The sequence below is a fragment of the Carlito syrichta genome, unplaced genomic scaffold (assembly GCF_000164805.1).
Source record: "Carlito syrichta isolate Samal-C Ts95f unplaced genomic scaffold, Tarsius_syrichta-2.0.1 Scaffold154501, whole genome shotgun sequence".
In the NCBI taxonomy this organism is placed as follows: Eukaryota; Metazoa; Chordata; class Mammalia; order Primates; family Tarsiidae; genus Carlito; species Carlito syrichta.
This window is the reverse complement of record NW_007098597.1, coordinates 251,846-279,674: the sequence shown is the minus strand read 5'-3', so window position 1 is coordinate 279,674 and position 27,829 is coordinate 251,846. Positions and strand designations below refer to the sequence as shown.

Genomic DNA, 27,829 nt, shown 5'->3' with positions numbered 1-27,829 from the left:
GGCCAGTGTTCTCTTGATGGTCTTTTATGGTCTCTTTGGAGAACCTGGAAGAGAAAAAGGACGCTGCCCTTGGCAGAGCCCTTGAATCCAGGGGCCAGGCGTCAGCTTGACCTTGTTCTCTCCTTGACTCTTGTGAAGAGAGTTTGCTCAGCAGCCTCTTTAGCCAGGATGCTTTTGTGTGGTGGGTGGGGCTTTTTGCTGAGGTCTGAGTGAGATGAAGAAAGCCCAGCCCCCTCTAGGTGGTAGACACCCAACTCGTGGAACATTCTTACTTTCTTGCTATGAAAACAACGGAAACGTAAGCGGCCTCTCAGCTACCCCCTCTCTCAGCACAAACACACAACCCACCTGGCGCCTTCCCAGCTTTCAGAGGAAAGAGGATCATTCATCTCTCGGTTAATTAAAAAGGGGGGTGTTGGGAACTCCCGAAACATAGCTAGAATTTCTTTTAGAATCTTCCTTCCTTAGTTTTCGGGAAAAGAAACATGTGTTTTCCCCCATGGGGAAGGGGTGGTGAATATTCACCTGTTGCCTGTGTTCAAACAAAGCCTCTTTTTCTGAATATTCTTTTTCTGAATATTCACTGACAGGCAACACTTCGTGGTCAGCTCTTCTTGATATTAACAGGATGGCCAGGGTTGGAGTCAGGAAGGACTAGAACCAACACCTTTCAGCAAACCGAGAACATTTTGTGCCATCACTTCCTGCATTTGCTGCAATTCCAGGAACATGGGGAGAAAATCTTGTTTTACAATCACAACAGTAATAGCTACGAAACTGTAGCAAACATTCACCGAGCACTTCTAAAGAGCCATGCCCAGTTCTGAGAGCTCTACGGGCTAATAGCCTCTGCAATCCTCAGAACAAGGCTGTGGAACTGTTCCTAGTATCTCCGTATTACAGGTCACTCAGCTACCAAGTAGAGTTTGCATGTTCAACCATGAGTGGTGTTTTCCTCAGATGGTACCTTCGGGGAGCTGGTTCTGTTGAGTCTCTGCCTTCAGATGCGTCTTCACAGGTTTCAGTAGGAGAAATCGAAGTAGATGCTGCTTGATGTTTTGCAGCAGGAAGTCTCATTTCCTCCTCAGACTCTCTAGCTCCTGTAATTCAGCCATAAATAATAAATATGGCTTAGTAGAGGTTAATAAAATGCTCATTGAATTCCTGCCAACTTTACTCTGGGTCCTCGTTTCACTGGTTGTTCTCTTAGGGCCTGTCTCTCTGGGAATTAATTTCCCCATGTGGATTTGAATGAATTCCCCCAGGCCACAGAACTGTAATCTGGAAGAGTTCATTCAGCAAATGGCACCCAGCTTTTCTCACTCTGGTGTGCCAAAGACACTGTGAGGCTTTGTTTGAACACAGGCAACCGTACTGGACGGCAGATGTTTGCAAATACCATTTGTTTAATTGCTCAGGCACTTTATAATATATTTTTCTCCTAAGCTGTGGAAAACACATCCTTCATCAGCTTTAAAACAGAGTGTAACTTTGGAGGGCCATTCTGGTTGGCTTTTTTCCTTGTGCATTGGTCCAGACAGATGGAGCGAACAAAAAGAAGAGAAAGGGGAAGCCGTTGGCAGTTACCCTTAACTTTGCCTCTTTGTAACAGCAGTAGTGATATAGAAACGAGCACCCTTTCCAATTTTGCTCCCCACCCCCTGAGGAAAAAAAAACACAAAATAAAAACAGAAAAGCACTCACAGTCATCAAGCTGAAAAGGCAGTCAAGGAGGAGGACTATTTGGTGGCAGCCTTCCGTGGCAGTATGTCTTAAGTATCTGTAGTCAGTCAGTGTCCGAATTCTGGAACTTTCACAGAGACCTGGCGTGGCCTTTTTGACTGGCCCAAGCAGTAATGGAAGGTTTATGTGGGTGCAGTAAGAGTGCCCAGCATGGCCTTCCACTCCGTGCACGGTGACTTCAGTCTCTTAACAAATGCTGGACGCCCCTGACAATTGTACCTTGAGAGACATGGGCGTGTGGTAAGTTGGCCTAAGTTTCAGATGCACTGATGTTTCTCGGGGAAGTCCACAATAGGAAGGGAAACGCTTCCATGATGCATTGTAGCCTAACTCTTCTTACACGAGAGTGAAGCCTTATGGCTATTTTGCTCCGCCCTTAAGGCATTTCTAGTGATGCTTCTGAAAATACAATCAGACCCCATCTGGAAAAATTGATTCAGTAGGTCTTGTTGGCCCGTGGGAATTTGCATCCATGCATCTATCCACAGGTGATTCAGATGTACAGCTAGGGTCAATAACCACTCCTTTAGTGTTTTCTAAAATGTGTCATTTAATGTATCCTTGTTATGTAACAGTTACAGGAAAGATCTCTAGAACCAAGATTCCAGTCCTGGCTCTGCCACTTATTAGCTGTGCAACTTTGGACAATCCGCTTAACCTCTCTTATTTTCATAATCTCTGATATGGTAATGATAACATTACCTACCTCACAGGGCAGTTTCAGGATTAGATGAATTCTCGCATGTAGAACACTTAGAATGCAGCAATTCTTCACTAAATTGTTATAATTTGCAAGTATGAATTTACTCAGAGGAAAGAAAAAATGGGCATACTTTCCTTTGAGATTTGTTTTGTTGGAATCATGCAGGAAAACAGAGAAAACTGCCTTTTACATCCACCTGACCATATCCGAGCAAGAGCCTTTGAAGCTACCATGGAGTGCGTGTGGATTTTTCCTTTAATTCTTGTTTTGATTGGCGTCTCTCCTTTTAAGAAAGAAACTTTGTTATAGAACCCAGCTTTTATAAAAAGTTAGCTTTAGTGTTTTAAATCTCTACAGGGTAACTGGCTTTTCCAGGAGTCCATCTGATAGCAGAAAAGGCCCCAGTCGCCTTGTGACAAATACATATATTCTTGGCAAATACTCTTAGCATTTTTTTTTTTTTTTTTTTGAGTTGGAGTCTCACTCTGTCACCCAGACTGGAATGCAGTGGCCGCTCCCGGCCACCGCAGCCTCGACCTGCTGGGCTCTGGTGATCCTTCTGCCTCAACCTTCCAAGTAGCTGGAACTGCAGGTGCGCGCTACCACGCCCGGCTAATTTTTGATTTATTTTAGGGATGAGGTCTCGCCAAATTGCCTAAGCAGGTCTCAAACCCGCGGGCTCAGGCAATCCACTCACCTCAGCCTCCCAAGGTGATTACAGGCTGAGCCACCAAGCCCGGCACTCTTAGCATTTTTAAAGTTCAATTAGATTCAACACATGTTCGGTAAGTACATACTAGATGTGAGGCACTTTGGGGAAATGGAGGAAAAAAGAAAAAGGAATCTAACATTTATTGAGCAGCTACTTTATGCCAAATATTGTAGTTAGAACTTTATAGCCATGAATAGCTGTGATTGATGCAGCTAGCAGCATTTTACGGATGCAAAAACCTAAGACTCATGGAATTTATTGCCCTAGTATTTTATCAAATCTGAGGTTCCCTTTTTCCACTTTGCCATACCACCTCAGAAGACTCAAAGATGAAGATGGCATGGAGTCTAACCTAATGATGGAGTCTTATGTTCACATAATATATTATGGTCTATAACAACATGCATGTCTACGTTGTGCGTTCTGGCTGGGACGCAGATCCCAGAGCGGTTTCTCAATCCTGGGCTCCATGCCACTTTTACAGAGCTGATCCTACCCTGCATTTGTAGGAGCCTTGATGCTGAAGGAGTGTTTTTGTTATATCCCCCGTGTTTATCACAACAGTCTTACTCATAACAATCCTAACAGTGGGTGATATTTTGTAAGCTTGTCTCCTGTGCCCATTGTCTCATTTAATCTTTAAAATAGCTGGTAGATCCTGTTCACATTTATGTTTTATAGCAAGGCCATTGTAACCAATGTTGCAGAGGGAGAGTTGAAACTCGCATCCACATCTCTCTGCCTTCAGACCCCAAAGCCTTCATCCCTGTCATGGTATATCACTTCTCCATTTAATGGCCGAGGAAGCCAAGGCTCAGTGAGGTTGTGAACTTGCCCTAGGCATCACAGCTAGACTGAGAAACTGAGAATCAAGCGCCCATCTTCTGATGATGTCACTCTGGTCAGTACGGTAAAGAAGATTCAGCGAGCCTGCAGACCACAATACTAAAAGGCAGAATGGGAAAGGAAATAGGAAAAATAGCAGGCGTGATGTCTCGTGGGATCCGGAAAGGCTTCTGAGAGAACAAATACACTGGTGTCAGTTCGCCACAATGGGGAGTCATTGGCTGGTTTTGAGCAAAGAGTGTGTCGTGGCCAAAGCCACACTTGAAATCATCTTTATAAATTAACATATAATCATCATACATATGTACTGGGTACAAGCGATGTTTTAATACATTCATACAAGTAAAATGATCAATTCGGGGTATTTAGGATATCCATCACCTCAAACATTCGTCATGTCTTTGTGTTAGGGACATTTCAACTTTTCTAGTTATTTTGAAATAAATGATTTTTTTTTTTAAAGATTCTAAATCGGGGACTCACTCTGTCGCCCAGGCTGGAGTGCAGAGGCAAAATCATGGCTCACTGCAGCCTCTACCTCCTGGACTCAGGTGATTATTTCCCCTCAGCCTCCGGAATAGCTGGGACTACAGGCGTGTGTCACCATGCCCAGCTAAGTTTTTATTTTTTTGTAGAGACGAGGTCACACTATGTTGTCTAGGCTGGTCTTGAACTCCTGGGCTCAAGTAATCCTCCCACCTAAGCCTCTCAAAGTGCTGGGATTACAGGCATGTGCCACCACACCTGGCCTACAATAAATGATTGTTGACTATAGTTATGCTAATGTACTGTAGAACACTAGAAATAATTTCTTCTATCTAACCGTATGTTTGCACCCATTAACCAATATCTCTTCAATGACTTCCAGGTTCATCCACATCGGTGCAAATGACAGGATTTTATTCTTTTTAATGGCTGAATAGTAGTCCCTTGTGTACATAAACCACGTTTTCTTTATCCACTTATCCATTGTTGAATACTTAGGTTTATTTCACATCTCAGCTGTTGTGAATAGTGTTGCAATAAATATGGGGTGCAGGTATCTCTTTGACATGCTGATTTTCCTTTCTTTGAGTAAATACTCGGTAGGGGCATTGCTGGATCATAAAGTGGTTCTATTTTTAGTTTTTCGAGACACCGCTATGCCGTTTCCCATAATGGCTATGGTAATTTACATTCCCAGCGAAGGTGTATAAGATTTCCCTTTTCTCTGCATCCTTGCTAGCATTTGTTATTTTTTGTCTTATTGGTCATTCTAGCTGAGGCAATTCCATTGGTCGTTCTATCTGAGGTGAGATGATGTCTGGTGGTTTTGATTTGCATTTCCCTTATGATGAGTGATGCTGAGCATTTTTTTCTTATATTTGTTGGCCGTTGGTGTGCCTTCTTCTGGGAAGTATCCATCAGTTTTTCTGTCCCCTTTTTAATGTGATGATTTGGTTATTTGTTGTTCGAATTCCTTGTATATTCTGGTTAATAGTCCCTTGCTGGATATTTTCTCCCTTTATACAGGCCGATTCTTCAACCTGCTGATTGTTTTCTTTGCTGTGCAGAAACTTTTTAGTTGAACATAGTCCCACGTGTGTATTTTTGTTTTTATTGTGCTTTTAAAGTCTTGGCTATCAAATCTTTGCCTAGACTGCTGTTCTGAAGCACGTTCCCTATGTTTTCTTATAGTCAAGTAGTTTTCGTCATTTTGGGTCTGATGTTTATTAAGTATTTCATCCATTTAATTCACTTTAATGATTTTTGTATATGGTCAGAGCTAGGACTCTAGTTTCATTCTTCTTCATCTAGACATCCCAGTTTTCCCAGTGTTATTTATTGGAGAGGCTATTCTTTTCCTAGTGTATGTTCTTGGTGCCTTTGTCAAAAATCAGTTGACTATAAATACCTGGATTTATTTCTGAGTTCTCTGTTCTGTTTCATTGGTGTGTGTGTCCGTTTTATACCAGTAGCATGCTATTTTACTTACTATTGCTTTCTAGTGTATTTTGAAGTCAGGTGATATGAAGTCTCCTTTGTTCTTTTTGTTCAGTATTGTTTTGGTTATCTGAGGTCTTTAGTGGTTCAATGCTAATTTCATGATTTTTGTAAATAATATTGTTGTTATTTAGATGGAAGTTGTGTTGAATCTGTAGCTTATTGTGGATAAGTCATTTTAACAATATTGACTCTTCCAATCTATGAGCGTGGTATTGATTTCCTCTTGTTTGTGTCCTTTTTAACTTCTTTCAGCAATGTTTTGGGGTTTTTGTTGTAGAGATATTTCACCTCTTTGGTTAAATGTATTCCTAGTTTTTTTGTTTGTTTTTTGGTAGCTAGTATAAATAGGAGAGCTTTCTTGATTTCTTTTTTGCTCATTTGTTATTGGTCTACATAAACACTACTGATTTTTTAAACTTTAATTAATTTACTTTAATTTTGATTCAAAGTGTACATGTGCAGGCTTGTTACATAGGGACATTGTGTGATGGTGAAGCTTGGGCTTCTATTGAGCCTTTTGTCCAGGTGGTGGACATGGTGCCCAGTGGGGAGTTTTCAGCCCTTCTCTCCTTCCCTTCCTTCCCCTTTTAGATGTACCCCAGGGTCTGTTGTTCTTATCCTTGTGTCCATGTGCATACAGTGTTTACCTCTTGCTTATTAGAGAAAACATAGTATTCAGTTTTCTGCTTCTGTGATAATTTGCTCAAAATGATGGTCTCTAGCGGTATCCATGCTGCTGCAAAGGACATAATTTTGTTCTTTTTTATGGCTGTGTAGTAATCCCTGGTGTATATGTACCACATTTTCTTATCCAGTCTGCTGTTGATGAGCAGCTAGGTTGATTCCATGTTTCTGCTATTATGGATAGTGCTGCAGTAAACATGTGCGTGCAGGTGTCTTTTTGGTAGAGTGATTTGTGATCCTTTGGGCATATACCCAGTAGTGGGATTGCTGAGTTGAGTGGTACATCTGTTTTTAGTTCTTTGAGAAATCTCCAAACTGCTTTCCACAGGGGTTGAACTAGCTTGTATTCCCACTAGCAGTGTAGGTACATTCCTTTTTCTCCACATCCTTACCAGTAACTGTTGTTTTTTGACTTTTGAGTAAACGTCATCCTGATTGGTGTGAGATGGGATCTCATTGTGGTTTTAATTTGCATTTCTCTGATGATTAGTGATGTTGAACATTTCTTCATATGTTTGTTTTCCACCTGTATGTTTTCCTTTGAGAAGTGTCTGTTCCTATCCTTTGCCCACTTTTTAACGGGGCTCTTAGTTTTTCTCCTATTGATTCATTTGAGCTTTTGGTAGATTCTGGATATTAGACCTTTGTCGAATACATCGTTTGCAAATATGTTCTCCTATTCCATAGGTTGCCTGTTAACTCAACTGATGGTTTCTTTGCTCGTCAGAAGCTCTTGAGCTGTATTAGGTCCCTCTTGTCAATTTTGGAATTTGCTGCTTTTGCTTTTGAGGTCTTGGTCATGAATTCACTGCCTTGGCCACTGTCCAGAAGAGTGTTTCCTAAGCTTGCTTCTAAAATTTTTATAGCTTGCGGTCTTATGTTTAAGTCCTCAACCCATCTTAAGTTAATTTTTGTATACGGTAAGGGGAAATGGGTCCAGTCTCATTCTGTATATGGTGAGCCAGTTTTCCCAGACCCATCTACTAATAGTGTCCTTTCCCCCAAAGAGTTTTTTTTTTTTCTTCATCTTTGTCAAAGATGAGGTGGTTGATGGCAGCAGTTTTATTTCTGGGTTCTCAGTTCTGTTCCATTGGTCTACCTGCCTATTTTTGTACCATTTGTTACTGTTGCCTTATAATACAATTTGAAGTCTGGTAATGTGATGCCTCCAGCTGTGTTCTTTTGCTTAGGATTGCTTTGACTAATTGGGCTCTTTCTTGCTTCCACATAAATGTAAGTATTGTTTTTCTGGATCTGTGAAAAATGATACTGGTAATTTGATAGAGACTGCATTGAATATGTAGATTGCTTTAGTAATATGAACATTTTAACAATATATATTCTTCCAATCCATGAGCATGGAATGTTTTTACATTTGTTTGTGTATCTTTTTGACTTCTTTCAGGAATGTTTTGTAGTTCTCACAGTAAAAGTCTTTTATCTCTTTCATTAGGTGTATTCTGAGGCTTTGTGTGTATGTGTGTATGTATGTGTCTGTTATAAATGAGGTTGTGTTCTTGATTTGGATTTCAGCTTGAATGGTGTTGGGTGGATAGAAATGTTACTGATTTTTGAGTGTTGGTTCTGTAACCTGAGACTTTACTGAAGTTGCTTATGAGTGCTGGAAATCTTTTAGTGGAATCTTTAGGGTTCTTTAGATATAGAATCATCTGTGAAGAGGGATCATTTAACTTCTTCTTTACCTGTTCGGATACCTTTTGTTTCTTTCTCTTGTCTGATTGCTCTGGCTAGAACTTCGAGTACTATGTTGAATAGGAGGGGAGAGAATGGGCATCCTTGTCTTGTTCCAGTTCTCAAAGGGAATGCTTCCAACTTCTACCCATTAAGTATGATGTTGGCTGTGGGTTTTTCATATGGCTCTAATTATTTTGATGAATATTCCTTCAATGGCTAGGTGGTTGAGGGTTTTCATCATGAAGGGATGTTGTATTTTATCAAATGCTTTTTCTGCATCTATTTAGATAATATGTGATCCTTGTTTGTACTTCTGCTTATGTGGTAAATTATACTTATTGATTTGTCTGTGTTGAATCACGCTTGCATCCCAAGAATAAATTCTACCTGATCATGATGGATACTTTTTTTAAATATATTGCTAGGTGTGGTTTGCTAGAATTTTGTTGAGAATGTTTGCATTGATGTTCATCAGAAAATTGGCCTGTAGTTTTCTTTCTTAGTTGTGTCTTTCTCATTTTTTGGTATCAGGATGATGTTGGCTTTGAAGAATAAATTAGGGAGGAGTCTCTCTTCCTCAACTGTTTGGAATAATTTTAGTAGTTTTAGTACCAGCTCTTCTTTGTATGTTTGGTAGACTTCTGTTGTGAAGCCATTAGGTTCTGGACTCTTTTTGATGGATGTATTTTTTATTGCAGATTCAATTTTATGGCTAATTATTTGTCTGTGCAGGATTTCCATTTCTTCCTGTTTCAATCTTGGGGGTCATATGATTCCAGGAGTTTATCAATTTCCTTAAGATTTTCTAAATTGCATATATACAGATGTTTTTATAGTGGTCTCTGATGATCTTTTGTATTTCTTCTGGGTTATTGTAATGTTACCTTTTTCATTTCCAAGTGTATTTATTTGAATTCTCATTTGAATTCTTTCTCTCTTCGTTTTGTTAATTGGGCCAGGGGTCTGTTGATCTTGTTTATCTATTTAAATAACTAGCTTTTCGACTTATTGATCATTGTATGGTTTTGGAGGTCACAATGGCATTTATTTCTGCTCTTATTTTGGTTATTTATTTTCTTCTCTTAGCTATGGTTTTAGTTTGTTATTGTCCTTCTAGTTTATTTAGGTGAGATGTTAGGTTTTTTGTTTGAGATCTTTCTGCTTTCACAATGTAGGCCTGCAGTGCAATAAGTTTTCCTTCCAGCACAGTTGTGGTAGCATTCCAGAGGTTTTAGTATGGTGTGTCTTCGTTGTCATTTGTTTCCAAGAATTTTAAAATTTCTCTCTTGATTTCATTGCTTACCCAAATGGAATTCAGGAGCAAGTTATTTAATTTCTTTTTTTTTTTTTTTTTTGATTTGGAGTCTCGCTCCCTCACCCAGACTGGAGTGCAGTGGCCGCTCCCGGCCACCCGCAGCCTCGACCTGCTGGGCTCCGGCGATCCTTCTGTCTCAGCCTTCCAAGTAGCTGGAACTACAGGCGCACGCTACCACACCCGGCTCATTTTTGATTTATTGTAGAGATGAGGTCTCACCAAGTTGCCCAGGTGAGTCTCAAACCCGCGGGCTCAGGCAATCCACTCACCACAGCTTCCCAAAGGCATGGGATTACAGGCTGAGCCACCGAGCCCGGCTAGTTATTTAATTTCTATGAACTTGTGTGTTTTGGAAGATTCCTCTTGGTGTTGACTTCTAGATTTATTCCATTCTGGTCAGAAAAGATGCTTGGCGTGAGTTCAGTTCTTTGGAATTTATTCGAGGTTGAATTATGATCAAGTATGTGGTTGATCTTGTAGTATGATCCATCTGTGTATGAGAAGAATGCATATTCTGTGTTGTTGGGCAAAGGGTTGAACATCAAATTTAAGTCCAGGATTTCGTTGTTAGTTTTCTGCCTTAGTAATCAGTCTAGAGCTATTTGTGGGGTATTGGAGTCCCTCACTATTATGATGTGACTGTCTATGTCCTCTTTCAGGTTAAGTAGCAGTTGTTTTATAAATCAGGTGCTCCTGTGTTGGGTACATATATATCTAAAATAGACCTTTCTTATTATTGGTTTGAGCCATTATGTGGTATCTTTATGTAGTATCCCTAATTGTCCTTTTTAACTTTTATTGACTTAAAGCCTATTTTATCTGATATAAGAATAGCAATTCCTGCTCTTTTTCATGTTTGACTTGCATGATAGATCGTTGTCCATTCCTTTGCCTCGAGCCTAAAGGTATCTTTAGAAGTGGTATGGGTCTCCTGGAGACAGCAAAAGGATGGGTCTTGTTTTGTTTTCCAGTTTGCTACTCTGTGTTATTTAAGGACATTAATGCCATTGATATTCAGGGTTTCTATAAATATGTGAGGGTTTATTCCTTTCATAGTGTTATTGAGGAGTTGCTTAGGAATCTCGGTTTTGTAGGTCATTTATATGGTTTTGTATGTTGATTTTGTGTCCTGCAACTTTACTAAATTCATTTATCAGATCTAAGAGGATTTTTTTTCAATGAAGTTTTGTTTTTGTTTGTTTTTTGTGTACCACAGGACCAATTTATTGAGAGGGCCAAGAAAAAAAAGTGTCTACTCGATGTTCTGGGGGCACAAGGTCTTCCTGGGAACTGAACTTAACACAGAGGGTTTGATGTCCAGAGACGTTTCTCAGAAGAGCCACCCAAGAAATGCCGGAACAAATTAATATCAGGATCTCAGGCACTGCAGGAGAGCCGCTGAGGCTCCAGTCCGCCATTGCGCCAAGAATCTGCCTCCACCAAGACCTAAATGGAGTTTTAAATTTTTTTTATATAAGGTTATGTTGTCTGCAAAGAGGGACAATTTACTTCTTTTCCACTTTGATGCTTTATCCTCAACTTTGTCTTTATAGAAGATAGAGCAATAAGTACTCTTTCCAATTTGTGTTTTTCCCAAGAGAATTTCTCTTTCCTAGTTGCTTGGCTACAACTTCTAGTACCATGTTGCAAAAGAGAGATGAAAGTGAACATCTTTGTCTTGTTCCGTTCCTCTAGGAAAGGCTTCCGTCTTTTTCCCATTCAGTATGTTAGCTGTAGGTTTGTCATATATGATCTTTATTATGTTGAAGTATACACATTTTATGCCTACTTTTTGAGAATTTTTTTATTGTGAAGGGATGTCAAATTTTATCAAATGCTTTTGCTGTCTCTATTGAGGTGATCATAAAGTTTTTGTCCTTTGCTCTGTTGATGTGATTTATCACATTTATTGACTTGCGTAAGTTGAAACATCCTTGCATCCCTGGGGTAAATGCCATTTGATTATGGTGTGTAATAGTTTTGATGAGTTGTTGAACTTAGTTTGCTCATATTTTGTTGAAGAGTTTTGCATGTATGTCCATCAGGGATATTGGTCTGTAGTTTTCTTTTTTGTTCTGTCTTTGTCTTGTTTTGGTATCAGGGTAATTGTGGCCTCATTGAATAAGTTAAGAAGAATGCCTTACTCTTCAATTTTTGAAATAGTTTGAGAATATTAGTGTTCTTCTTTGTAAGTTTGGTAGTATTCAGCAGTAAAGTCATCAGGTCCTGGACTTTTCATGTTGGGAGACTTTTTATTGCTGATTTGATCTCATTACTTATTATTGGTTGATTCAGGTTTTCTATTTCTTCTGATTTAATCTTGGTAGGTTGTATGTGTCCAGGAATTTATCATTTCTTCTGTATTTCCCAATTTGTTAAGTATGTCATTTTAATAATAGTCTCTAATGATCACTTGTGTTTCTGTAGTATCAGTTATAATTTTTCATTTTTCATTTCTGATTTTATTTTTAGGAGTCTACTCTTTTTTTCTTCATGAGTTGACCTAGCAGTTTATTGATGTCATCTTTTCAAAACCCAACTTTTCATTTTGTTAATCCATTGCATTTTTTGTCTCTATTTCATTTAGTTCTGCTGTACTCTCTATTATTTATCTCCTTCTACTAATTTTGAGATTGATTTGATCTTGCTTTTTTAGTTCTCTGAGGTGCTTTGTGAGGTTGTTTAAGATTTTTCCACTTTTTAATGTAGATGTTTATTGTTTTAAACTTCTCTCTTAGTACTGGTTCTGCTGTATCTCATAGGTTTTGGTAAGTTATGATTAATTTTTTGCTGTTTTAAGAGTTTTAAAAAATTTCTCTTTAATTTCTTCATTGACCCAATGGTCAGTCAGGAGTATGTTGTTTAATTTTCATGTGTTTGTACAGTTTCCAAAATTCTTCTTGTTATTTATTTCTAATTTTATTATATTGTGGTCTGAAAAGATACTTGATGTGATTTCATTTTCTTAAGCTTATTGAGACTTGTTTTGTGTCCTAACAAAAAACAAATGCTATCCTGGAGAATGTTCCATGTGCTGATGAGAAGAATGTGTTTACTGCAACTATTGGAAGATATGTTCTGTAAATGTCTATTAGGCTCATTTGGTCTAAAGCACAGTTTAAATCCAATGTTTCTTGGTTGATTTTCTGTCTAGGTATTGAATTTCCCAACTATTATTGTATTGAAGCGTAGTGTTCCCTTTAGATCTAAGAATATTTGGCTCATTTATCTGGGTGCTCTGGTTTGGGTGCATATATATTTAGAATTTTTGTATTGATTTGATCCTTTTTTCATTATGGAGTGACCTTTGTTATCTCTGTTCACAATTTTTGACTTAAATATTATTTTATCTGATGCAAATAAGCTACTCCTGCTCATTTTTGTTTTCCATTTGTGTGGAATATCTTTTTCTGTCTCTCTATTTTCAACCTATATGTGTCTTTACAGATGAAGTGAGTTTTTTGTAGGCAACACTGAATCATTTTGAAAAATCTATTTGTCCAATTGATATCTGTAAGTAGGGAATTTAATCTGTTTATTTTCAAGGTTATAATAGATAGGGAAAGATTTATTTTTGTCATTTTATTAGTTTTCTGGGTGTTTTGTATATCCTTTGTTCCTTTCTTCCTCTCTCATATTATCATTGTAGTTTGGTGGTTTTCTGTAGTGGTAATGTTTAACTCCATTTTTGCTTTCACTTGTGTATCTATTCTACCAGTGAGTTTTGTATTATACTTGCATGTGTTTTCATGATGGCAGATATTTGCTTCCAGATGTAGGACTTCCTTATGCATTACTTGTAGGGCGGCCGGTTTAGTGGTGATTAATTCCCTCAGTTTGCTTGTCTGGGAAAACTTTTTGGCTGACAGTTTTTTTCTTTCAACATGTTGAAAATATCATCCTATTTTCTTCTGGCCTCTAAGATTTCTGTGGAGAAATTCACTGTTAGTTTGCTGGGGGATTCCCTTATATATGACTTGATGCTTTTTTCTTGCTGATTTTCGAATTATTTCTTTGTCTTTGACTTTTGACAGTTTGACTACAGTGTTTCTTGGAAAAGACCATTTTGAATTGAATGAATTAGGGGATTATTGAGCTTCCTGTATCTGAATATTTATATCTCTTGCAGGATTTGGAACATTTTTAGCCATTATTTCATTAAATAGGTTTTCTATACCTTTGGACATCTTTTCTCCTCTGGAACTCCCAGAATTCAAATACTGTTTGCTTTATGATGGTCTATATGTCATGTGGTCTTCATTCTTTTAAAATTCTTTTTAGGTGTGCATCTGGTATAACAGTTGCTTCTCCCAGTTTTATGGATTGACTTTAGTAGGGAAAGATTTTTTTTTTCTTGTAAATGTATCTATATTGTTGGTTTGGTATAGTTTTGGGCTTTAATTCTGGGTGGATGCAATATCGTAGTCTCTATGTGATTTCTTTGGCTATGATCCATGTCAGTGGTGTCTATGAGTTCCTTAGTGGCCTAGATTGCGGATGTTAGTGTAAGATGAGGTGAGGTTTTGTTGGGGACAGGGATGCCACATGAGCTGATCCTTAGGTATCATTTTTACCAATAGTGGGCAGAGCAGGCCTATCCTCAGGCCCCCAGATTGTGTACATGGGTGCTGTCAGTGGCAGGTGGGCTGATTAATCCCCAGGAGCCAGAGAGTACTCTTGGGTGCTGAGGGTGGAAAGTGTAGCAGGTCAATCCCTCGGCCTCCAAACAATGTTCACTGGCACTGATGGCAGTGTTGGGCAGGACAGGCCATGTCAGGCCCTCCTATGGTGCATGCAGCCATTAACTGTGGCGAGCTGAGTAGATCAACCCCCAGGCTTCTGCACAGCGCACTCAAGCTCAGGTGTCACTGCTGGGAAGGATGGTTGGCTTGTTCTCAGACCCTAGAGGACACACACGGCTGCGTCCTATAGCTGCAGCAGTGGATGGAGCAGGGCTGTTCTCAAACCATCTGATGATGTGCACAGGTGGCCAGGGTGGGTTCACCCTCCAGGCCCCAGATGACATATGTGTGGTCTCTGCTCAGACCCTCTTAATGGTACCAACACAAAGCCTCACTTGAAGAAAGATTATTGTGGCAGATCCCAAGACTAGGCACAGATTATTGTAATCCTTGGGACAGAAGGAGGCTCTAAACCAGTGGGGAAAATGTGGAAGGGGAGAATTCAGAGAACATCGCAATGTAGAGTTAGCAGAATCTCACAACTAGATGCTGGGGACCAAAGAGAGCAAGGTGTCATATATAGTTCTGTGTTTGAGCCTAGCCTGCTAAAAAAAATGGTGTTGTCATAAAGGAAAACAGGAAATTAAGGACAATGAGTTAGTTTAGGAGAGGGGAGCTAGTGGTCTCATTTTAGAATAGGGTAGCTTTGTGGTACAGGTATGTTATTAAAACAGAAGTATATCAATTTGAGTGAAGAATGACACAACCAAATATACAGTGTGGGGAGGTACTCTGAGGAAGGCTCTAGTGGACTAGGCCATCAGAGAAGCAAGCATGACAAGAAAAAGACAAGGCACAACTTTTAGAGGGCAGGAAGCTGATGATGAGCTCTTAACATGGTAAGGAAGTATAAAAGGAATGGCTGATGTTAGGAAATATGACAGATAGTCAAAGAAGTCAAAATCAGAAAAAAAGATATGCATGGTGGAATATTACACAGCCATAAAGAAGAACAAAATCATGAACTTCGCAGCAACCTGGATGGACTTAGAGTCTATCAGACGGAGTGATCTTTCACAGAAACAAAGAACTGAGTATCACATGTTCTCACTCAAAAGTGGACCTTGAACAACTATCGTAATGCTATAAGAAAAGGATTGACAGTAGTGGGAAACTGTGGGGGGATGAGGGGGTGGGGAGGTGGGAGTGACAGTAGTGGGAATCTGCCTGGGGAATGGGGGTTACACCTCATCAACAAGGGTAACTGCACAATGAACATTTGTATACCTAACCCTGAGCTGTAACCCACAATTTTAAAATAAAAAATTTAAAGGTGAAGAAAAAAAAAGAATAAGTTTGATTCCAGAGTATTTGTAAGTGGGGAGGGCCTGGTGAGAGGAGAGCCAAGAAAGCAAGGGGTTGAGAAGTGAAATGAGCTGGACCAGGCAGAATGAATGGGCAGCAAACTCTCTCAAGAAATCTGTCCGAAAATTCCTGTCAGAGTCAAGTCAATTCAATCCTATTTTGCAGTGTCAAATGGCCTCCTGCCTGCCAATGAAGAAGGTATAAGTTCTTTTCATATACAAACCCGTGTTTTCAGGAGATTTGGAGAAAATCAAAATAAGAGGTATGAGAAATCAACATAAAGGAGATTTCTAAGGCAGTTCTTCTAAAAAGGATGGATGAAAAATACAATGCCACAGGATGGAAATGAACTTGTAACTTAAAAGGTCACAATTTTGGCTTTGATACAACATTCCATTAGTAATTAGAGGAGAGAAAACTATAGCCTCTGGGAGAAAAAATACTCAAGTCATTTCCAATTCAGACACCAAGGTTTTGGAAATAGCTAATAACACACCTGGCTACACATAGCCCTTATCGCATAGATAAACAAAACTCTGAACACTGTTCAGAGTTCTCATTAAATGCTTCATTTCAAAGCATTCATCTTATCTCTTCCAACAGATTCCAACAAAAGGACAACGGTCTTTTGTTTTTCCTTATTATTATTGTTATAATTTTTTTTTGCAAGCTGCTATCTCTGTAATATGTCACAAAGACGGTCAGATTAAAATGGGTCTTTTCAAAGCAGTCAATGGAGTAGTTGAAGAGGATACATAATCTTCTGGTTTTTTGGCTGCAAGGATGTGGTGGCTATTACATGTTTCTGGAATAAAACCTGTTTATGCAAAGGATTGACTTTGATTGCAGATCATCCATACTTACCTTTGGCTTCAAACACACACACACAACACACACACACACACACACACACACACACACACACACACACACACACACACACACACACAAGCTAAAATAGTACAACTAGAGAATCAATCCTCAGTTCTTTTATTGGGGTAACAAGGCCTACCTTTCTTGAGGGATATGGAAGTCTCAGCTTTTATGATTTTTGACACATGGCTGCCTTCAGATGAGCTTGTCTTTCTTCCTACATAACGTCGAGAATCAGGAAACCAACAAAATATTAGTCGCTTACTTGCCTGATCTCTCTACTTCAGGCCCTTAAAAACTTAGAGAACTCTGTTTGCTCCATTCTCAAGTGTTCTCTTTATTTAGAAAATTATAGAATGTGAAACACTTGCCTCATTAATTTTAAATGTCATTTAAAATAAAACTACATTATAGGAAATTAAAAAAAAGAAAAAACCATTGCCGATAGCTTTATCTTAAAAGAGACCACAATCTTTATTTTAATGTGTCTCCATCTAGTCTCTTTTTTTTGCTAAGCACATTTATTGGATAATTGTACTCACAGTCTAATGCAACTTTGTGTTCTTTTTCACTTCAATTTATGTCTGAAGCACATATTCCCTCTCTATGCCTCTTTCTGGAGACTGATGCAAAGATTTTCTATCTTGTCAGGAAGGGACTGGGAGATTGGTATTTACCAATTCTGTCTTGGGAGAAACACACTGACTGGTTGGATTTTAATTTAGCTGTAGCCTGTTTATATTTCTTCTAGTTCCTTAAAACAGAGACTGTGCTACCATTGAAGAGGCTTACTTCTCTGCCTTTCAACCGCGCGATAGTTCTTTAATCTTCCAGAAAGCTAAAGAAAATAATGTTCTCACTTTTTTATACCATCGCTAATGCCTGGTTACTAGACTTTTGATCTTATAGTAGCTAAAAGCAGGGTTGGAACTGGATGATCGCTCACTTCAGCAACAGCTCAGAATCATGCCATGGGTTGCATGGTTTGCGCTGAGGATGGTAACTAATGTTTGAATCTCATCTTTTTGGTTAATTGGTGGTGGTTGTACTGAATAGAACTCTGAGGCCTGTTTCATCTCAGTAGGAAAGAGTATCATAATCATCTAGCAATGTCTGTCTCAGACACGGGGAAAAATTGACAGCATACGTTCCTAAGACTCATCATCCCTTGAGGTAAATATTTATTTAAAGCCTACTATATGCCATGTATACTGTATACATTATATGATTTATTCCTCATAGCGATACTGGAAAATGGACATCATTTTCTTTTTTCTTTTTTGACCACAGCAGGAAGCAGTTTATCGGTTGAGATCGCGTGTTAGGGGCCTGCGCCCATGAGAAAGCAAAGACTCGGGCCTCCCCAGCGACCTGAAAATCCATATCCTCTACCAAGTCCTGCAAGTAGGCCTTGTACTGGTCAGAGGCGAGGGAAAGGTGCTGGCTGTTGGAAATGTGCAGGTCCACGGTGTTCTCCAGTGAGGAGGCCCCCCCGGTCGGGCCATGTCCAACAGGACCCTGAGGCACGTGGGCACCACCTTGACCATCACGAGCCTCTTGGTCCATGGCTGGTCCCGGGGCCACGACTCCCCCAACAGAACCGGAGGGTGTAGGTGGCGTCCACTTCCTTCCCTGAAGGTCATCAGATCGGCCACGGAGGGCCCCAGGTCGAACACGCTGCCTTCCTTGTCCTTGGGGACCTCGCCGTCAGGCCCATGCCCGCTGTCGGGGAGCAGCTCCTCGCCCACGGCCCAGTACGAGTGGGAGGGCCCCAGCCGCTGGGCCCAGAGCCGCAGCCCGGCCCGCCACAGAGCCAGGCCCCCGCCCAGGCAGCGCAGCACGCGCCTCACGTCGCCAGTCACTTCCCCGTCTGTCCGGGGCACCCCAGGGTCTGGCAGTGCTATTGGCCACCCAGGCAGCGTCGTGGCCCCTACTTCGGGCCCTCCCAGCCGCAGGCGCCCTGGGCATGAGACGGTCTGCTGGAGGACTTGGCGGCCCCGGTAGGAGGCCGTCACCTCAAACTCCCCCTCTTCCTCTGGCACCCACAGCTGCCTCCGTGGATTTTCGGGGGCCTCCAGGTTTGGGCAGGGAGCGGGATGGTCTGCCTCGGGGCGCAGCCAGGGCGGAGGGCAGGGCTCAGCGGCCACAGTCAGGCCCGAGGGCCCATCTGGGAGTGGGGCCAAGGCCATGTTACCCAGTAACCCATCCAGAACGTCTTCCTGGATCTCAGAGGTACTGCCTCGGCCACTGGTTTCGGGAGAGGGGTCCCACTGGGAAAAGCCCCCAAATCCTGGGGTCACAAACTCGTGGAGCTTATGTGGGTCGTGAGGGTCCTTGCTCTGGTCCACTGCGAAACGCGCCCCTTCTTTCCGATGAAGGGCAGGCCGGAAATTCCTCCTCCAGGTTGGCAGGCCGGGCTGGTCCTTCCCGGGAGGGTGGGCCCCGGTGGCCTCAGCCCAGGCCTGGAAGATTCCGAAGTCCTCCTGCCGTGCGTCCTGCCGCAGGCGGGTCTCCCAAGGGTTGCGGAAGCGCGTGCGGCCCTCGTACCCCAGGCCGCGCCCTCCAGCTGCCCGCGGTCCGGCTGCGACACCAGCCAGCGCAGGATCCGCGGCTTTGGGGTTGCCACGGCCCGGCCTGCGCGCACAGGGCGGTTCCCAGGCGCGGGAGGCCTGCCGGGCCCACCTGGCCTGGGGTTTCCGCACCCAGACGTCTCCCTTACGGGTCACGGCGCACGTCCTTCGCCCACCTCTTCCCGCGATGGAGAGTCTGGGCGTGCAAGGTGTGGGGGCCACCCCGTCTTTGGGCTCCGGGTAGCACTCAGACTCGAAACTGCGCACCCCGCTTCCGTCAGCTGAGCTTTGGAGCGCCGGGGCTGTCTTTCCCACCGACTTGTTGAAATACCAGCTGGATCACTCTTAAGGTTACAAACTCCAGAGCCCAAGAGGCGGCCCGGTTAGCCCGGACCGTCCCCGCCCCCAGGCCCTTTTTTCCGACATCGTTTTCTGATGTGGGCAGCGCAGGAGAGCAAAAGTGAAGAGCCCACCCAGACTCAGAAATCAGAGAAATGAAATTGCCTGGGTGGATGAGGCTGTGAAATCCACACACAATGAAAGTCAGAGTAGGGACTTGCAACTTTTTATTTATTGTTTTATTTTTGAGTTGGAGTCTCACTCTTGTCACCCAGGCTGGAGTGCAGTGGCACGCTCACGGCCACCACAGCCTCGACCTGCTGGGCTCAGGCGATCCTTCTGTCTCAGTCTTCGGAGTAGCTGGAACTACAGGCGCACACCACCAGGCCTGGCTAGATCTTGTGTGTGTGTGTGCGATTTATCGTTGAGACGAGGTTCTCACCAAGTTGCCCAGGCTGGTCCCAAACCCCTGGGCTCAGGCAATCCTCTCGCCTTGGCCTCCCAAAGTGCTGGGATGACAGGCTGGGACACCACACCTGGCTGGAACTTGCAACTTTATGCTGAAGAAACTCAGAATTTGTCAGAACTGCTCTCAGGAGAGCAAAATTTGTGGATAACCATATGGAATGTTAGAAGCTTATTTAAAGAAAGATTGTCAACCAGAAGCTTGATAGTAGAAGCTTAGCAAAGAGGGTGTCACGGAATCAAACGTTGGCCATCCATTCCCAAGCAGGGCCATTCAGCTACTCATATTCAGCAAATATTTTTCGAAGGTCTACTATGGACCATGCCCTGTAGTGGGTGCCAGGCATGTGGACTAGGCTGGAGAACTTTCTTCAGTCTCTTCCTCTCTCCGATATGTTTTCTCCTTCAATCTGTATGTTCTCTTCATCTTACTTCAAGACTATCATCATGATTATTCTGAGACCAGGATGCAAAAGGAAAGAGTGAGAGGGAAGATGTGATCCAGGGGAATCGCCTCATTTTTCTTCTCAGTTTCTGTCTGAGAACTCTCCAGATTCTTATCCTAATATTCTGGAGTGTGATTCCCATGCTTGTGAAGCCTGAAGGATTTTACATGGAATTGACTGTGTCAAATTCAAATTCAGGATTAAGAAAGTCACAGATCAGCCTTGCATTTTAATTCTCTGAACCTAAAATCTGGAAAGGGCGTGAGATTTTTAAAAGGGAAATGAACTAAAACATTGCAACTCTGTGACATGTATTTTTACGGTTGACCCCGGCACCACTCGGGCTCATTATACATTTTGTTCGTCTCTTCAATTAAAATAGTTTCTAACTCAGAGCTTGAGACTAGCTTTAAGTTAAACTCCTGGATTTTGGAAGAACTAGTTTCCCTAGTTTCAGAATGCTGTTTATTTAAATGATAAACTGAATATGATTGGCATTAACTCAGCTACACACAAAGCAAACGATGCTTGTATCTCACTCTCCAGGGATTCAGAGCAACAAATGGATGGGCAGAAGGAACCACAAGTGAAAAATCTACAGATTCAATTCTATTTTTAAAACGAAAAATTTCTATATTAAAAACACTAAAGCCTTCTTCCCTCATTCCTCTCTCTCTCTCTCTCTCTCTTTTCTTTTTCTTCTCTTCTTAAATAATGTGCTGGTATGATATTTTTTTTTTTTCGAGTTGGAGTCTCGCTCTTGTCACCCAGGTGGGAGTGCAGGGGCACACTCGCGGCCACGGGAGCCTCGACCTCCGGTGCTCCAGTGATCCCTCCTTCCACTTCAGCCTTCCAAGTACCTGGAACTACAGGTAGGCACCACCATGCCCGGCTAGTTTTGTGTGTGTGTGTGATTTATTGTAGAGATGAGGTTTCATCAGGTTGCTGAATCCTCTCACCTCGGCCTCCCAAAATGCTAAAATTACAGGCTGAACCACTGCGCCCAGCCAATTTAAAAAAAAAAGGCTTCTATTTACCCTAATTTCTTCACTTATTCATTTTTTTAAATCTGCTTTTTTACATTTTAATTTTTTATTTTAAAGATGTGGGGTACAATCAGGGTTAGGTATACAAATGTTCATTATGCAGGTACCCTTGTTGATGAGGTGTGCCCCACCCTCCGGCAGTTTCCCACTACTACCAATCCCTTTCTTATAGTATTATGATCATTGTTCAAGTTCTGCTTATGAATGAGAACATATGGAACTTTGTTCTTTGTTTCTGGGATAGATCACTGAGTAGGATAGACTCTAAATCCATCCAAGTTGCTGTGAAGTCCTTCTTTATGGCTGCATAATATTCCGTTGTGTATATGTACCACATTTTCTTTATCCAGCCCAACTTCGATGGGCAGCATGGTGGGTTCCACTTATTCCTTTTTTTTTTTTTGAGTTGGAGTCTCACTCTGTCACCCTGACTAGACTGCAGTGGCCGCTCCCGGCCACCGCAGCCTCGACCTGCTGGGCTCCGGCGATCCTTCCGCCTCAGCCTTCCGAGTAGCCGGAATTACAGGCACGCGCTACCACGCCCGGCTAATTTTTTGATTTATTGTAGAGATGAGGTCTCACCAAGTTGCCCAGACAGGTCTCGAACCCGCGGGGTCAGGCAATCCACTCACCTCAGCCTCCCAAATCACGGGATGACAGGCTGAGCCACCGAACCCGGCTCATTTATTCCTTTTTAACTTGGATAAATTTCTTTAAGTCAACTTAAGGTCTTTTAAGGAACAAGTCTAATTCTAAATAGAGAAATATAAAGTAAGTAAAATAGAAAGACACTAAATAAAGGGAGACAAATTTGCTTTTTGTATTGACTGTAATTTAATTTTCACCATCTCCTCCCTCCTCGATACATATGTAGAGGACATCTTCTGAATGCCCACCGCCAAATCATGATTTAGTACTAACCCCAGAGAGCTTAAAACCTAGTAGGAAAGACAGACAATGAATACACACAATATAAATAAAATGTAGTTAAAGGCTATGGGATGGATGTCTTCTCATCAGTGTATTAACTTATGAATGTTTCAATGAGCTGGTCCTATGAGCACAATTGTGTGAAAACACTCAGAGGGAGGAGAGCCCTGGGACTTGCTGGGGATCTGGAGGAGACCTTAGCCAAGAAAGAACAATTAAGAAGGGCTTATTTATTTTTAAAGATTACTCTAGCAAAGTAATGCATGTACGTAGTTTATTATGTCTAATAGTTTTACAAGACTTTTCATAAAATCAGCCAACCTCCATTCTTCCCTCCCTAGAGTCTCCTTAGAGACAGTGCTTTCTAGCACTTTGGGGTTTTTTAGTTCTGCTACCAATAAATTTCTAAATAATATGATCATAACGCTATTTCTTGATTTTTTTTTCAAAGGTAAGTTTTGTGTGTTGGCTTATTCTTATGGAAAACATGGACTCTGCTTTCTCATGACCGGACCTCCACCACACACCTCCATTTTTCTTTTCCTGGGTGGTGGGTCTTGTTGTCATAGTAGAGGCTTTGTTCAAAGGCTTCCTGACCCTGGGCAGATTGTTCCATATAAAGCTGTCTGGAAACTCTGTGAGGAAGGACTGGGCATGATGACTGGAGACTTCACCATGAGGGAATCGGGCAGGTATCCTGGCATTTTATTGGCCAGTTCAAAAATGTCTCTATTTTTAGGTCTTCCCTCTTGGGCTGGTCAATTTCCCTAATGAGGAATCCTACCATCTCTTGCTTAGAAAGTCTATGTCTGACTGCCAGTTTTCCCAGAGCCAAGCCAGGCATGCAGAGGGGAGTTTTACCTTTCGGTGTGTAGACTTTTCCTGCTGTTTTCAGAGTGACACCCCAGCCCTCAGCTACATGTGGTCTTTCAAGTCCAGAGTTCCTCAGGGTTAACCTCTTCCAGAGTAAACCTCAGGCTTCCAGGTGGAGAAGGGTACTCACCTGACTGGTGGGAGGGTGAGCAGATCCAGGGGTCAAGTGCTTCTTGTAGGTTCAATAAGTCCTCCTGTTTCCTACCCTTACCCCTTCTTTCGGAGGCATCCGGTACCCCTAGTTCCCGAGTCCTGTGAGTTCTGTGATGAGACTCACCTTGTGGCTTGTCTCCCCTCACACCTGCAGGCGCTCTGCTTTTTCTGTCCTCCTAAGTTGGATGCCAAAGTTTTGTTGAAATGTTTTATTGAAATGTTTTATTGACTGTCCTCTTCTCTTCACTTTGCTCTTGTGGGCTTACACATTTTCATAAAAAAAAATTGTTTATATCCTTTTACTAAGTTTTCATGAGGGTGAAGAATACATCTTCGGTTTGTCTCTTTTAACCTGGAATTACAAGTTACATTTTAAAGGACAAGTTAAAGGTATGGGGGTATGAAAAAGGCATTATAGTTCAAGGAAATAGCAAGTGCAAAAATGTAGGTTTGTGAAAGGAACTCTGGCACCATGTTTAGGAAATAGGGATTTCAGTTTGTCTGGAGTACAGGGGATAATGAACAGGGTGCACTAAGACAAAGCCCCTGTGATAGATTGCTTGCAAAAAAATGGCTCAAATTATTTTCCTTCCTCCGTGCACACTCAATGTAATGTGACTTTGCAGTTTACTCTGTCAAGAAGGAGCTTGCATTCCCCAATCCCTGCTATCTGGGCTGGCCCTGTGATGGCTTTAGCCAATAGCGTGTGGCAGAGTGACAACATACAGTTCTGACTAGGCCACAAGGGGCCTTGCGTCTTCCACGTGCTATTTTTTATTTCCAGTCCAGCTACCACTAGAATAAGCTCAGCTAGGCTGCTGGGAATGAGACACGTGACCCAGTCATTGCCCATTGCCCCTGCTGAGACCCAGGCAGTTCCCCGAAGCGGTCACTTGGCTTACTTGTAGTTGATCATACATATGAGGGAGCCCAACTGAGACCAGAAAAAACACTCACTGAGTTGCTAATCCACATAATGATGAGTTAACTGTGTGGTGGTTGAATGGCTACATTTTGGGGTGGATTGTTACCCAACCAGAGCTAACCAATCTAGCCCCCCAAATAGAAACTTGAGAGCCATTGTGGAGCCAAGGAAAGAACACCGGTTAAAAAGCCAAGATCAGATTCTGTTTCTTCCTTGACTACCAACCGTGTGTCCTTGAACAAGTCACTCAATCTCAGTCTCACCATCTGTCAAGTAAAGGCATTGTAAAGTGGACACGATGAGTGTTTTTCAAGCTTCTTTGCCCATGGGAACCACCTAGGAGCTTGTTAAAAGTAATCATTCTGCCCTTGATCCTCTGAAATTGAAAAATCTATCATTTCCTTTAGTTCCCTGAGGATGCTGACGCAGCCAGGCCAGCGGGCATTCCAGACACCCGTGGTTGAGAACTACTAACCACGAGATCTTCCAGGTTCCTTCTGGGTCAAAAATTCTGTGACTTTAAGTCCCTTTCCTGGGTTATGCTGAGGCTTTAGCTGGTTTGGGGTTGGTTTGCTTGCTTGTTTGCTTTGTTTTTCCTGCCTCCGCCATGGTGTCTAGGTTTCTTCCTCAAAATGTCCTATCCTGGCTTCTCCTCCCACTGGGGCCGGATCACTTTTCACAACCCTGCTGTCTCAGCCCACCCCAACCCCACAAACTCAGGCGGCAGCTTAAGGCTCACAGTCTTACTACCCAGCAGTGACTTTGTTCCCAGGCATGTAATGTCCTTATAGTTCTGGGTTTTAGGCTCACTTCCACATCTACTTCTTCGCTTTCCAAGAACTTGTTTGATTATTAAAGAAAAGGACCATTCTATCTGGGCTGTCTTTATCCCTGTCTCAAAGGAAAACCAATTTTGCGTTCTCTTTTCCTTCAAATTACTGATTCTATAGCCCTTTTGGGTTCTCTGATAAACAGGGAAGGTCTCCGGTGTTCACTGGAGGCCCCTGTAGGATTATACCTGCTCGATCTATTTTCTTAGGTTCTCTGAACCAGTGTTTCTAAAGTCCCTAGTCTTCTGCCCTTGACATCACTTTTTCCATCTGGAATGCTCTTCCCTTAGCCCCAGGTTGCCCAGACTAGAGCTTCCCCTGAGTAGCAACTTTACCATGAATACCAGTCGTTGTGTCTCTCAGCCTTAGCTAAAACCTACTTACTCTCTGTTCTTAGGTCGTGTGTGTGTGTGTGTGTGTGTGTGTGTTGTGGGACGGGGAAGACAGAAGATAGAGAAGATAGTCGTGTGTGTGTGTGTGTGTGTGTGTGTGTGTGTGTGTGTGTGTGTGTGCGCAGTGGAGCGGGAGAAGACAGAAGATAGAGAAGACAGAAGATCCTCCATGAGCCGCACCCATATTGTCCACCCCCTCGTGCCCCTTAGAAAAACCACCTCGGAACATCAGACAGAAGTCGTAAGGCCGCTGGCAAGACCTAGGTGGTTCCCAGCCTTAGGACAGCGGGTGGGGCTTACGAGAGGCCAGCCTCCGGGGAGCTGGGGAGCGCCAGCCTCCAGGAGATGAAAGGGACGCGCTGGGCGGTTGCCGGGCGACCCGAAAGTCTGACCCCGCCCGGCGCGAGCACGCCCGCCTCTTTGAGTCCCCTCTGCACGGGGGAGTCCGCTCCTCCCGGCCACGGTAATTAGCAAATCAGGACGATTTGCAGGCAGCTTTTAAGTTCTGTGCAGGATTGAAAACCCGCAGGGGCCAATCGAGTTAATTTGACCTTTAAAAAGTGTGACGCTGGGGTGGTTGGTTACGTAATGCACATCCAGCGTGACGTGCTCGGGAGGTGCAGCCGTCCGTGCACTCCGCCTGCACCGAGCGAATCAGTAACCTGCTTACCATTTCTTCCCTTTTCTTTATTTCTCCTTTCTTTTCTTTTCTTTTCTTTTTTTTTGAGTCGGAGTCTCACTCCGCCGCCCAGACTGGCGTGCGGTGGCCGCTCCCGGCCCCGCAGCCTCGACCCGCCGGGCGCCGGCGCTCCTTCCGCCTCGGCCTTCCGCTGCCACGCCCGGCTGATCTTTTGACTGATCGTGGAGACGCGGTCTCGCCAAGTTGCCCAGGCGGGTCTCGAACCCGCGGGCTCAGGCCATCCACTCACCTCGGCCTCCCAAAGCACGGGATGACAGGCCGAGCCACCGAGCCCGGCCCGATTTTTTCCCTTCTAAACACAATGTGATCTCAATAAAATGAGCCCTTTTCATCCTTAAAACCAAAAGGACCTCAGACTGAGTTTTTTCCCTAGTCTGGCCGCGAGTGAAGCCTACTTCTGTATCATCAGAGATCCTTGCTAGCAATTCGCAGATGAGCCAGCTTGGTGGCAGATTACATCGTTGCCCTTGATGGGGCCTCACATGCCTCTTGCCATGACCTGGGGGTTCTGTCTTCCTCACACCATCACAAGCTCAGCGGTGGTAGGTCCCAGGTGTCCCCATGGGGTGAGCACGGCTCACAGTGGAAGTCTGAGTTCTACGCAGTGATAGGCACTCACTGGTGGAGTGACCAAAGACAGTTCTTTGAACCTCCTTGCCTCTCATTCCTCACATTTGTACACGATGGTGTAGCCCAGATGGTGCCTAGAGCTCTTCCAGTTCCAGCATTAGTGAAACAAACTCACTTCCGATTCCTGCTCCAGTCACCTGGCAGCTGGGGACTCGTGTAGGCTCTGTGGGGGATCCACAGGGTTCGTGACTGACGGATAGAGCTGGGGTCGGTTCCCCTGCCCTCCCGCCTGTCCTGGGTACCGTTTCTCACTTGGGAGGGAAACACTGGGACCTTTGGCTTTTTAAATCAAAAGACTCTTCACATGAGATAACATTAATCTGTGCATATTTCAAAAGACGGCGGCACTTTGGGATATATTCCCTCATTTGATCTTCACCTTCATTGAAAATCAGGACAAGGATTAGCGTTTCTGTTCGCCAGAAAAGGAAAGTAAGGGTGACCGCTCCAAGTAACTTGTCCTCGGCTAGTGTGGGTGACACTGAATGGCTAGTGTGGGTGACACTGAACCAGAATTACAGAGCTTCGGATCTTTCACGGGAGCCCTTGACACCACACCCTCTCTGCTCAAAAGTAAAGTCACTCCGGAGAGAGGTGACACCAGTCCTACCTGTGTTTTCCGTCTCTCTCATGCAGATATTTCCCAGGACTCCGTGTGGAGTGATTCTAAGCCATTGTAATTGCCTGTTCATTTTCAAATTTCCTTCTCCATGAATTGGGAGTGGGGGAAGAGGTGGAGAAGAACTGAAGGAAAATCCCTGCAAAGCGAGCACTGTCACCTGGCCGTTCAGCCACATCTACTCCCTGGACAAGCACAGGGACCTCTCGGTGTCAGGCTGGGTGCCGGGAACACAGTGTAAACCAGACACAAGGGCATGCCAGCGTCGATGGATTCATACCGTCCTGAAGGCAGGGTTGAAACTAGC

At 43.0% G+C, this 27,829-nt stretch overlaps 1 pseudogene; it reads right to left on the bottom strand.

The window, feature by feature from the left end:
- Window positions 1-1,441: 1,441 nt before the first annotated feature.
- On the bottom strand, window positions 1,442-19,600 carry LOC103252321 (annotated as a pseudogene).
- Between the last annotated feature and the right edge of the window lie 8,229 nt (window positions 19,601-27,829).